The sequence below is a fragment of the Oncorhynchus kisutch genome, linkage group LG24 (genome assembly GCF_002021735.2).
Source record: "Oncorhynchus kisutch isolate 150728-3 linkage group LG24, Okis_V2, whole genome shotgun sequence".
NCBI classification, from domain to species: Eukaryota; Metazoa; Chordata; class Actinopteri; order Salmoniformes; family Salmonidae; genus Oncorhynchus; species Oncorhynchus kisutch.
The window spans coordinates 1252608-1265678 of record NC_034197.2 but is presented as its reverse complement, the minus strand read 5'-3'; positions in this window follow the sequence as shown (position 1 = coordinate 1265678).

Sequence of the window (13071 nt, the reverse complement as noted above, 5' to 3'; positions counted from 1 at the left end):
GAGACATTTCTGTACCCACGGAACTGAAACAAGCAATTGCCACGCACTTAGATGAGCTTGCAAAGTCTCTCGACGGATACTTCCCTACAAGAGTGACATCCCCAAGAGGTAATATATATAGTGAAAACAATAGGGGTCCTAAAACGGAACCTTGAGGAACACCGAAATTTACAGTGTATTTGTCAGAGGACAAACCACGGATACTTCCCTACAAGAGAGTCCTTTTGGAGGATGCTGGACATAAAAACAAAGAAAAGGAACAGACGTTGTTGTGAAAATGACATGAGAGACATGACATCATGAGACATGAGAGTGGCACTTGCCAAGGTGAAGCCGTGCATTTCTGAACTGGTCTCTGAAAGGCAACAGCAGAAGTCACACTGATTTGCAGTAAATATTCATTATTATGTTTTTGTTTTTGTGTGAAAATCATGTTTTGATGATTTTGTTCTTTGAACACAGTGATGTTGATGGTTCATTTTGTGCACCAGTAAAATATATACCTATGTTTTGAATTTGAAAAAATCATATTTTATTTTTCCAGTTAAGAAGGGTTTAGTGAATGCGCATATGAAACTGGTGGGGTTCAGTACCTCCAACAAGGTTAAGAACCACTGGGTTAGAGGCAGAGAATCCCAGTGGGGAACCGACCAGGCAGAGACAGCAAGGGTGGTTCGTTGCTCCAGAGCCTTTCCATTCACCTTTCCACTCCTGGGCCAGACTACACTCAATCATATGACCCACTGAAGAGATGAGTCTTCAGTAAAGACTTAAAGGTTGAGACCGAGTTCGCGTCTCTGACATGGGTAGGCAGACCGTTCCATAAAAATGGAGCTCTATAGGAGAAAGCCCTGCCTCCAGCTGTTTGCTTAGAAATTCTAGGGACAATTAGGAGGCCTGCGTCTTGTGACCGTAGCGTACGTGTAGGTATGTACGGCAGAACCAAATCCGAGAGATAGGTAGGAGCAAGCCCATGTAATGCTTTGTAGGTTAGCAGTAAAACCTTGAAATCAGCCCATGCCTTAACAGGAAGCCAGTGTAGGGAGGCTAGCACTGGAGTAATATGATACCATTTTTGGTTTTAGTCAGGATTCTAGCAGCCGTATTTAGCACTAACTGAAGTTTATTTAGTGCTTTACCGGGGAGCCGTTAAGTAGAGCATTGCAGTAGTCTAACCTAGATGTGACAAAAGCATGGATACATTTTTCTGCATCATTTTTGGACAGAAAGTTTATGATTTTTGCAATGTTACGTAGATGGAAAAAAGCTGTCCTTGAAATGTTCTTGATATGTTCTTCAAAAGAGAGATCAGGGTCCAGAGTAACGCCGAGGTCCTTCACAGTTTTATTTGAGACGACTGTACAACCATTAAGATTAGTTGTCAGATTCAACAGAAGATCTCTTTGTTTCTTGGGACCTAGAACAAGCATCTCTGTTTTGTCCGAGTTTAAAAGTAGAAAGTTTGCAGCCATCCACTTCCTTATGTCTGAAACACATGCTTCTAGCGAGGGCAATTTTGGGGCTTCACCATGTTTCATTGAAATGTACAGCTGTGTGTCATCCGCATAGCAGTGAAAGTTAACATTATGTTTTCGAATGACATCCCCAAGAGGTAATATATATAGTGAAAACAATAGGGGTCCTAAAACGGAACCTTGAGGAACACCGAAATGTACAGTGTATTTGTCAGAGGACAAACCATTCACAGAGACAAACTGATATCTTTCCGACAGATAAGATCTAAACCAGGCCAGAACTTGTCCGTGTAGACCAATTTGGGTTTCCAATCTCTACAAAAGAATGTGGTGATCGATGGTATCAAAAGCAGCACTAAGGTCTAGGAGCACGAGGACAGATGCAGAGCCTCGGTCTGATGCCATTAAAAGGTAATTTACCACCTTCACAAGTGCAGTCTCAGTGCTATGATGGGGTCTAAACCCAGACTGAAGCATTCCGTATACATTGTTTGTCTTCAGGAAGGCAAAAAAATTTGAGAGGAATGGAAGATTCGATATAGGCCGATAGTTTTTTATATTTTCTGGGTCAAGGTTTGGCTTTTTCAAGAGAGGCTTTATTACTGCCACTTTTAGTGAGTTTGCTACACATCCAGTGGATAGAGAGCTGTTTATTATGTTCAACATAGGAGGGCCAAGCACAGGAAGCAGCTCTTTCAGTAGTTTAGTTGGAATAGGGTCCAGTATGCAGCTTGAAGGTTTAGAGGCCATGATTATTTTCATCATTGTGTCAAGAGATATAGTACTAAAACACTTGAGCGTCTCTCTTGATCCTAGGTCCTGGCAGAGTTGTGCAGACTCAGGACAACTGAACTTTGAAGGAATACGCAGATTTAAAGAGGAGTCCGTAATTAGCTTTCTAATAATCATGATCTTTTCCTCAAAGAAGTTCATGAATTTATCACGGCTAAAGTGAAAGCCATCCTCTTTTGGGGAATGCTGCTTTTTAGTTAGCTTTGCGACAGTATCAAAAAGGAATTTTGGATTGTTCTTATTTTCCTCAATTAAGTTAGAAAAATAGGATGATCGAGCAGCAGTAAGGGCTCTTCGGTACTGCACGGTACTGTCTTTCCAAGGTGGTGGAAGACTTCCAGTTTCGTTCCACTTTTCTGGAAGCTTGCTTCAGAGCTCGGGTATTTCCTGTGTACCAGGGAGCTAGTTTCTTATGAGAAATGTTTTTAGTTTTTAGGGGTGCAACTGAATCTAGGGTATTGCGCAAGGTTAAATTGAGTTCCTCAGTTTGGTGATTATCTGATTTTTGTCCTCTGGCGTCCTTGGGTAGACAGAGGGAATCTGGAAGGACATAAAGGAATTTTTGTGTTGTCTGTGTTGTCTGTGAATTTTGATGTTCCTTGATGTTCCTTGGTTGGGGTCTGAGCAGATTATTTGTTGCAATTGCAAACGTAATAAAATGGTGGTCCGATAGTCCAGGATTATGAGGAAAAACATGAAGATCCACAACATTTATTCCATGGGACAACACTAGGTCCAGAGTATGACTGTGACAGTGAGTGGCTCCAGAGACATGTTGGATGGCTCCGAAAGCCTTTTGGAGTGGGTCTGTGGACTTTTCCATGTGAATATTAAAGTCACCAAAGATTAGAATATTATCTGCTATGACTACAAGGTCCGATAGGAATTCAGGGAACTCAATGAGGAACACTCTATATGGCCCAGGAGGCCTGTAAACAGTAGCTATAAAATGTGATTGAGTAGGCTGCATAGATTTCATGACTAGAAGCTCAAAAGACGAAAACGTCGTTTTTTGGGGGGTAAATTGAAATTTGCTATCGTAAATGTTAGCAACACCTCCGCCTTTGCGGGATGCACGGGGGATATGGTCACTAGTGTAGCCAGAAGGTGAGGCCTCATTTAACACAGTAAATTCATCAGGCTTAAGCCATGTTTCAGTCAGGCCAATCACATCAAGATTATGATCAGTGATTAGTTCATTGACTATAATTGCCTTTGAAGTAAGGGATCTAACATTAAGTAGCCCTATTTTGAGATGTGAGGTATCATGATCTCTTTCAATAATGACAGGAATGGAGGAGGTCTTTATCCTAGTGAGATTGCTAAGGCGAACACCGCCATGTTTAGTTTTGCCCAACCTAGGTCGAGGCACAGACACGGTCTCAATGGTGATAGCTGAGCTGACTACACTGACTGTGCTAGTGGCGGACTCCACTATGCTGGCAGGCTGGCTAACAGCCTGCTGCCTGGCCTGCACCCTATTTCATTGTGGAGCTAGAGGAGTTAGAGCCCTGTCTATGTTGGTAGATAAGATGAGAGCACCCCTCCAGCTAGGATGGAGTCTGTCACTCCTCAGTAGGTCAGGCTTGGTCCTGTTTGTGGGTGAGTCCCAGAAAGAGGGCCAATAATCTACAAATTCTATCTTTTGGGAGGGGCAGAAAACAGTTTTCAACCAGCGATTGAGTTGTGAGACTCTGCTGTAGAGCTCATCACTCCCCCTAACTGGGAGGGGGCCAGAGACAATTACTCGATGCTGACACATCTTTCTAGCTGATTTACACGCAGAAGCTATGTTGCGCTTGGGGATCTCTGACTGTTTCATCCTAACATCGTTGGTGCCGACGTGGATAACAATAACTCTACACTCTCTACACTCGCCAGTTTTAGCTTTAGCCAGCACCATCTTCAGATTAGCCTTAACGTCGGTAGCCCTGCCCCCTGGTAAACAGTGTATGATCGCTGGATGATTCGTTTTAAGTCTAATACTGCGGATAATGGAGTCGCCAATGAATAGACTTTTAAATTTGTCAGAGCTAATGGTGGGAAGCTTCGGCATCTCAGAACCCATAACGGGAGGAGTAGAGACAAGAGAAGGCTCGGCCTCTGACTCCGACTCGCTGCTTAATGGGAAAAACCGGTTGAAAGTTTATGTCGGCTGAATGAGCGACACCGGTTGAGCGTTCCTACAGCATTTCCTTCCAGAAACCGTGAGAAAGTTGTCCGGCTGCGGGGACTGTGCCAGGGGATTTATACTACTATCTGTACTTACTGGTGGCACAGACGCTGTTTCATCCTTTCCTACACTGAAATTACCCTTGCCTAATGATTGCGTCTGAATCTGCGCTTGTAGCACAGCTATCCTCGCCGTAAGGCGATCGTTCTCCTGTATATTATGAGTACATTGACTGCAATTAGAAGGCATCATGTTACTACTTAGCTTCGGCTGTTGGAGGTCCTGACGAACCATGTCCAGATAAAGCGTCCGGAGTGAAAAAGTTGAGGGAAAAAACAAAAATATAAAAGGTAATTAAAAAGTAAAAACCTGTAAAGTTAGGTAGCAAAAATAGGTTGGCAACAAAACGCACAGCAAACTGTAAACAAGTCTGCAAGTTGAGGTCCACAGTTGCATTTGAGGGACTAGTGTGTCTGTGAAGCTGATGTCAGTGTGATGACTTCTGGTCTAGTTAAGTATAGTTAAACGCGTCCATGCATGTCTACACACACGTACTCTGCTTGGGCTGGCAGATGATCTCTAATTTCCCGCTCAATTCTGAATATCCCGTTCTGTGGGATCACAGCCTGTCCCGGTCCAACTCACTCTCTCTCTCTCTCTCACACACACACACACACACACACACACACACACACACACACACACACACACACACACACACACACACACACACACACACACAGTTATTTTTGCCCTCCCTCTGATTATGGGCTCACCCTGGGGAATAGAACCAAGGACGCTCCCTCTATAAGATGAGTTCATTTTATTCGAGTGACGTTTTAGTACACCACCTTCAAACAGCTGTAAAACGATACTGTTTATTATTGAAAATATATTTAATGGTGACTTATATGGTATAATGATTCCCTGCACTATTCAGTGCTTGTTTTCTCACATAAACTGAAATTGAGCAAACAGTGCAGAATTTAAGCAATAAGGAAATGACAGATTTCCATTAGATAAAACAGCCACAGTTTGACAGATGCTGCTCTGGCGGGAGAAATCAATACGCAAATATCACAGCCAATCACAATCCACTATACAGTGGCAGATATAGTATGGACATTTTCTGAAATTACAATGCAAAAATAATCCTGTGTGTACCAACTTTAAAGGGCTTTTCAACATAGCAAAATTCATATTTTCTAGAAATGCAGTGTATTTTTCTGTATTGCTTGATCATTGCGATATATTATCATGTAACTAATCCTCCACGTTTTATTTTTTTTCCGACGTGTCCTGGGTTCTGGCCTTGATCATCAATAGGTGAGTTTAATTTCATTCCAATGATATCAAGTCAACCTGTATAGTTAATGGGCCCTTTCCTTTCAGTGAGACTGTGCTGCCATCCACACCTACATGCAGGGGACCATACATCATTTCATGGAAACATTGTACACAATGTAGACCCCAGAAAATCGCTGTTCAAATGTAGCCCCTCCCATCGCTGCACAGTAAATAAACCCCCAGCAATGATCTTACAGACATGTACCTATCCAGTGTGTGTGTGTGTGTGTGTGTGTGTGTGTGTGTGTGTGTGTGTGTGTGTGTGCAAGTGCGAGTGCGTGTGCATGTGCATGTTCAGTACCAGTCTAAAGTTTGGACACACCTACTCATTCAAGGGTTTTCTTTATTTTTACTATCTTCTACATTGTAGAATAATAGTGAAGACATCACAACTATGAAATAACACATATGGAATCATGTAGTAACCAAAAAAGTGTTAAACAATTCAAAATATGGTTTATATTTGAGATTCTTCAAAGTAGACACCCTTTGCCCTGATGAACGCACACTCTTATTATTCTCTCAACCAGCTTCATGAGGTAGTCACCTGGAATGGATTTCGATTAACAGGTGTGTCTTGTTAGAAGTTAAATTGTGGAAATTCTTTCCTTCTTAATGTGTTTGAGACAATCAGTTGTGTTGTGACAAGGTAGGGGTGGTATACAGAAGATAGCCCTATTTGGTAAAAGACCAAGTCCATATTATGGCAAGAATAAGCAAAGAGAAATGACAGTCCATCATTACTTTAAGACATGAAGGTCAGTCAAAAGGGAACATTTCAAGAACTTTGAAAGTAGACCGGTGGAAATCCGTCCTTTGATTTGGTTTGAGATTTTTGGTTCCAACTGCCGTGTGTTTGTGAGACACAAAGTAGGTGAATGGATGATCTCCACATTTGTGGTTCCAACCGTGAAGCATGGAGGAGGAGGTGTGATGGTGTGGGGGTGCTTTGCTGGTGACACTGTCAGTGATTTATTTAGAATTCAAGGCACACTTTACCAGCATGGCTACCACAGCATTCTGCAGTGATATGACATCCCTTCTGGTTTGCGTTTAGTGGGACTATCATTTGTTTTTCAACAGGACAATGACCCTACACACCTCCAGGCTGTGTAAGGGCTATTTGACCAAGAAGGAGTGTGATGGAGTGCTGCATCAGATGACCTGGCCTCCACAATCACCTGACCTCAAACCAATTGAGATGGTTAGGCATGAGTTGAACCGCAGAGTAAAGGAAAAGCATCCAACAAGTGCTCAGCATATGTGGGAACTCCTTCCGGACTGTTGGAAAAGCATTCCTCGTGAAGCTGGTTGAGAGAATGCCATGAGTGCGCAAAGCTGTCATCAAGGCAAAGGGTGGCTACTTTGAAGTATAAAAAGTCTGAAATATATTTGGAATGGTTTAACACTTTTTTGGTTGCTACATGATTCCATGTGTTATTTCATAGTTTAGATGTCACCACTAATATTTCATAATATAGACAATAGTAAAACCCTTGAATGAGTAGGTGTGTCCAAACATCTGACTGCTACTGTATGTGTGTGTGCTTCCGCGTGTGTTCATGTGCGTGTGTTTCTCAGATATCGGATTCACGCTCTTTTTTTCTGAATTTGTGCCTTCCAAGGGTCATGGTGTGAGTTGGTTATGTTATAGTATATTGATTGGACAATCATACAATTAGAGCGTTTCTCTAAATGACAGAATTATGCCGGACCATTGAAGAGGACTTTGGAGATTCGTACACTGCTCCAAACTGTGTTTGCTCTCCCAGATCAATTGGGAAATACAACTCTTTATAATACCGTAAAACTTCGTAGTCCAGGGGTTTGTTTAAATCACTGAACACAACAGAACCTTTTTATTTCATTTATTGAAAGAGGTGTCTATTTCCTTGAGGCACACAGTTTTTGCAAATTTGCATAGTTAATTGTTTAATTCCTGCATTCACTTCCAGCATTTTAATACATTTCTTAAGGAGCTCAATTTTTCATGTATTTTTCCTTTTGAATGTGCATTCTTGCAGTTCCTACTTTCATCACTAGAGGGCGTTTTTTTAGAGACGGTTTCTTGGGGTCTGTACTCCTAAAATGTTGGACTGTTTTTGTTTTAGCCGGTCAATAACTAGCAGTTGTCAGCTGTTAGCAGCCAATGGCTAGCAGTTTCTTACTGCCGATAAAAACACATGATAGACATCATTTTTTCAAGTAATTAATTCATGATTTAATCTAACAAATAAAACATTAAACCTTGTGAACAATTCATGGTTATTCATTGTAACCTTGTAAACAATTGATTTAGACCCCTTTATTTATTGAATCAGGCTGTTGTTGTTTGCTGAAATGTGTTCCTTTGTGGCCCAGCTATTAAAAGGGACAGGAGGCTATTTGAGACTTGGCATTACATTTTTACGGTAGAAGTATTATTAGTCATTGGTAACTGTGAAAGACATTGCTGTTGTATCCCCGGCTGTGTCTGAATTGGTAGAAGTATGATTAGTTGTTGGTAACTGTGAAAGCCATTGCTGTTGTATCCCTGGCTGTGTCTGAACTGGTACATGCATGATTAGTCGTTGGTAACTGTGAAAGCCATTGCTGTTGTATCCCCGGCTGTGTCTGAATTGGTAAATGTATTATTAGTCATTGGTAACTGTTAAAGCCGTTGCTGTTGTATCTCTGGCTGTGTCTTAATTGGTACATGCATGATTAGTCATTGGTAACTGTGAAAGCCATTGCTGTTGTATACCAGAAAGTGTCTGAATTGGTAGATATATGATTAATCATTGGTAACTGTTAAAGCCGTTGCTGTTGTATCCCTGGCTGTGTCTGAATTGGTAGATGTATTATTAGTTGTTGGTAACTGTGAAAGCTCTTGCTGTTTTATCCCTGGCTGTGTCTGAATTGGTAGAAGTATGATTAGTTGTTGGTAACTGTGAAAGCCGTTACTGTTGTATCCCTGGCTGTGTCTGAACTGGTACATGCATGATTAGTCATTGGTAACTGTGAAAGCCATTGCTGTTGTATCCCTGGCTGTGTCTGAATTGGTAGATGTATTATTAGTCATTGGTAACTGTGAAAGCAGTTGCTGTTGTATCTCTGGCTGTGTCTTAATTGGTAGAGGTATTATTAGTCGTTGGTAACTGTGAAAGCCGTTACTGTTGTATCCCTGGCTGTGTCTGAACTGGTACATGCATGATTAGTCGTTGGTAACCGTGAAAGCCATTGCCGTTGTATCCATAGCTGTGTCTGAATTGGTGAATGTGTTATTAGTCGTTGGTAACTATGAAATCCGTTACTGTTGTATCCCTGGCTGTGTCTGAATTGGTAGAGGTATTATTAGTCGCTGTTAACTGTGAAAGCCGATGCTGCTGTATCCCAGGCAGTGTCTGAATTGGTAGATGTATGATTAGTCGTTGGTAACTGTGAAAGCCGTAGCTGTTGTATCCCTGGCTGTGTCTGAATTGGTAGATGCATGATTAGTCATTGATAACTGTGAAATACCTTACTGTTGTATCCCTGGCTGTGTTTGAATTGGTAGATGTATTATTAGTCGCTGTTAACTGTGAAAGCCGTTGCTGTTGTATCCCAGGCAGTGTCTGAATTGGTACATGCATGATTAGTCGTTGGTAACTGTGATATACATTTCTGTTGTTTCCCTGGCTGTGTCTGAATTGGTAGATGTATTATTAGTCTTTGGTAACTGTGAAAGCTCTTGCTGTTTTATCCCTGGCTGTTTCTGAACTGATAGATGTATTATTAGTCGTTGTTTTCTGTGAAAGCCGTTACTGTTGTATACCTGGCTGTGTCTGAACTGGTACATGCATGATTAGTCATTGGTAACTGTGAAAGCCATTGCTGTTGTATACCAGAAAGTGTCTGAATTGGTAGATATATGATTAATCATTGGTAACTGTTAAAGCCGTTGCTGCTGTATCCCAGGCAGTGTCTGAATTGGTACATGCATGATTAGTCGTTGGTAACTGTGATATACATTTCTGTTGTTTCCCTGGCTGTGTCTGAATTGGTAGATGTATTATTAGTCTTTGGTAACTGTGAAAGCTCTTGCTGTTTTATCCCTGGCTGTGTCTGAATTGATAGATGTATTATTAGTTGTTTGTAACTGTGAAAGCCGTTGCTGTTGTATCCCTGGCTGTGTCTGAATTGGTAGATGTATTATTAGTTGTTTGTAACTGTGAAAGCAATACTGTTGTTTCCCTGGCTGTGTCTGAATTGGTAGATGTATTATTGGTCGTTGGTAACTGTGAAAGCCGTTACTGTTGTATCCCTGGCTGTGTCTGAACTGGTACATGCATGATTAGTCATTGGTAACTGTGAAAGCCATTGCTGTTGTATCCCTGGCTGTGTCTGAATTGGTAGATGTATTATTAGTCATTGGTAACTGTGAAAGCCGTTACTGTTGTATCCCTGGCTGTGTCTGAATTGGTAGAGGTATTATTAGTCATTGGTAACTGTGAAAGCAGTTGCTGTTGTATCTCTGGCTGTGTCTGAACTGGTAGATGTGTTATTAGTCGTTGGTAACTATGAAAGCCGTTACTGTTGTATCCCTGGCTGTGTCTGAATTGGTAGAGGTATTATTAGTCGCTGTTAACTGTTAAAGCCGTTGCTGTTGTATCCCTGGCAGTGTCTGAATTGGTAGATATATGATTAGTCGTTGGTAACTGTGGAAGCCGTTGCTGTTGTATCCCTGGCTGTGTCTGAATTGGTAGATGTATTATTAGTCGTTGGTTTCTGTGAAAGCCGTTGCTGTTGTATCCCTGGCTGTGTCTGAATTGGTAGATGTATTATTAGTCGTTGGTTTCTGTGAAAGCCGTTGCTGTTGTATCCCAGAAAGTGTCTGAATTGGTAGATGTATGATTAGTCGTTGGTAACTGTGAAAGCCCTTTCTGTTGTATTCCTGGCTGTGTCTTAATTGTTAGATTGGTATTATTAGTCGTTGGTAACTATTATTCGTCGTTGGTAACTGCAGCTGTACATAGTCTATCGGTAAATAGCCCACCCATTTTTACCTACCTCATCCCCATACTGTTTTTATTTATTTACTTTTCTGCTCTTTTGCACACCAATATCTCTACCTGTACATGACCATCTGATCATTTATCACTCCAGTGTTAATCTGCTAAATTGTAATTATTCGCCTACCTCCTCATGCCTTTTGCACACAATGTATATAGACTCACTTTTTTCTGCTGTGTTATTGACTTGTTAATTGTTTACTCCATGTGTAACTCTGTGTTGTCTGTTCACACTGCTATGCTTTATCTTGGCCAGGTCGCAGTTGCAAATGAGAACTTGTTCTCAAATAGCCTACCTGGTTAAATAAAGGTGAAATAAAAAATCTATTTAAAAAAAGCCGTTGCTGTTGTGTCCCTGGCTGTGTCTGAACTGATAGATGTATTATTAGTCGTTGTTTTCTGTGAAAGCCGTTGCTGTTGTATCCCTGGCTGTGTCTGAACTGGTAGATGTATTATTAGTTGTTTTTAACTGTGAAAGCCGTTGCTGTTGTATCCCTGGCTGTGTCTGAATTTGTAGATTAATTATTAGTCGTTGGAAACTGTGAAAGACATTTCTGTTGTGTCCATGGCTGTGTCTGAATTGGTAGATGCATGATTAGTCGTGGTAACTGTGAAAGCCGTTGCTGTTGTATCCCTGGCTGTGTCTGAATTTGTAGATGTATTATTAGTCGTTGGTAACTGTGAAAGACATTTCTGTTGTGTCCATGGCTGTGTCTGAATTGGTAGATGCATGATTAGTTGTGGTAACTGTGAAAGCCGTTGCTGTTGTATCCCTGGCTGTGTCTGAATTTGTAGATTAATTATTAGTCGTTGGAAACTGTGAAAGACATTTCTGTTGTGTCCATGGCTGTGTCTGAATTGGTAGATGCATGATTAGTCGTGGTAACTGTGAAAGCCGTTGCTGTTGTATCCCTGGCTGTGTCTGAATTGGTAGAGGTATTATTAGTCGCTGTTAACTGTTAAAGCCGATGCTGCTGTATCCCAGGCAGTGTCTGAATTGGTAGATATATGATTAGTCGTTGGTAACTGTGAAAGCCGTTGCTGTTGTATCCCTGGCTGTGTCTGAACTGATAGATGTATTATTAGTCGTTGGTAACTCTGAAAGCAGTTGCTGTTGTATCCCAGGCAGTGTCTGAATTGGTAGATATATGATTAGTCGTTGGTAACTGTGAAAGCCGTTGCTGTTGTATCCCTGGCTGTGTCTGAATTGGTAGATGTATTATTAGTCGTTGGTTTCTGTGAAAGCCGTTGCTGTTGTATCCCAGAAAGTGTCTGAATTGGTAGATGTATGATTAGTCGTTGGTAACTGTGAAAGCCCTTTCTGTTGTATTCCTGGCTGTGTCTGAATTGTTAGATTGGTATTATTAGTCGTCGGTAACTATTATTCGTCGTTGGTAACTGCAGCTGTACATAGTCTATCGGTAAATAGCCCACCCATTTTTACCTACCTCATCCCCATACTGTTTTTATTTATTTACTTTTCTGCTCTTTTGCACACCAATATCTCTACCTGTACATGACCATCTGATCATTTATCACTCCAGTGTTAATCTGCTAAATTGTAATTATTCGCCTACCTCCTCATGCCTTTTGCACACAATGTATATAGACTCACTTTTTTCTGCTGTGTTATTGACTTGTTAATTGTTTACTCCATGTGTAACTCTGTGTTGTCTGTTCACACTGCTATGCTTTATCTTGGCCAGGTCGCAGTTGCAAATGAGACCTTGTTCTCAAATAGCCTACCTGGTTAAATAAAGGTGAAATAAAAAATCTATTTAAAAAAAGCCGTTACTGTTGTATCCCTGGCTGTGTCTGAATTGGCAGATGTATGATTAGTCGTTGGTCACTGTGGAAGCCGTTGCTGTTGTATCCCTGGCTGTGTCTGAATTGGCAGATGTATGATTAGTCGTTGGTCACTGTGGAAGCCGTTGCTGTTGTATCCCAGGCTGTGTCTGAATTGGTAGATGCATGATTAGTCGTTGGTCACTGTGGAAGCCGTTGCTGTTGTATCCCTGGCTGTGTCTGAATTGGTAGATGTATTATTAGTTGTTGGTATCTGTGAAAGCCGTTGCTGTTGTTTCCCTAGCTGTGTCTGAACTGATAGATGTATTATTAGTCGTTGTTTTCTGTGTAATCCTTGCTGTTGTATTCCTGGCTGTGTCTGAATTGGTAGATGTATTATTAGTTGTTGGTATCTGTGAAAGCCGTTGCTGTTGTTTCCCTAGCTGTGTCTGAACTGATAGATGTATTA